Consider the following 872-nt stretch of genomic DNA (forward strand, 5'->3'; position numbering starts at 1 on the left):
TAGTTTTGTGTGATGTTTGTGATTAAATTTTGAGTTGTTTTGTATTTTGAATGTTGTGGGGGTGAATTTTATCTTGGTTGATTTTAATTTTGGTTTTGGTTTTGGTTTTGTGGCTATCCTAATAGTTTTAGTTTTCCATATAAATTTGTATAAGCACAAAAGTATAACACAAAAATACAAGAAAGACAATGCTGCAAACTGTAAAAGTGTACCTGGAGAGTCTTCTCGTTCCATCACCTGAAACTTAAGAATCCATGTTAAGGTAGTTTATGGAGAGAAAGAAAAGTAAAGTTATTGTGATTTTCCTAACCTTCTCTCATATTTTGGTGGGTCCTTTTAATTAAGGATGATTTTGTCAAGCAAAACATATTAAGTTTAGTAGATCTTTAGGACATCCAACATATCTAGAGAAAGAAACAGGTCCGCGCAACTCTCTCGCTGCCTGGTGGAAAATCCTGAATTCTTTTAAACTTACTATGTTGCTTAATAAGTCATCCTGTAAATACCCTTATTACTCAGTGAACATTGATGTCTCAATTATCCCTAAGAATAGGGTAATTATCACTTGTGATTCAATTTAAGAATTATGTGGGTGAAGACCCTTAAAGAGGCAAGTTAGTGTTGTTGGATCACTTAGCCAAATTTTAACCCTAATTGGGCTTTGTGGTATTTCACGGATGTTTGATTATGTTATGTTTATTTCTCTAATCCTTATTTAGTCAATTTTGATTTGGCTTAAGTCACCACTAAGCCCTCAAGACCTAGGTGAGTGTCATAATTAGTTTTGAAAAGGTTAAGCTTTAAGTGGTCAAGATTCATGATTTGGATTTTATTTGAAAATCAAGATTGGTGTATTAAATTGATTAATTATT

The sequence above is a fragment of the Phalaenopsis equestris genome, unplaced genomic scaffold (genome assembly GCF_001263595.1).
Source record: "Phalaenopsis equestris unplaced genomic scaffold, ASM126359v1 Scaffold233110, whole genome shotgun sequence".
NCBI lineage: Eukaryota > Viridiplantae > Streptophyta > Magnoliopsida > Asparagales > Orchidaceae > Phalaenopsis > Phalaenopsis equestris.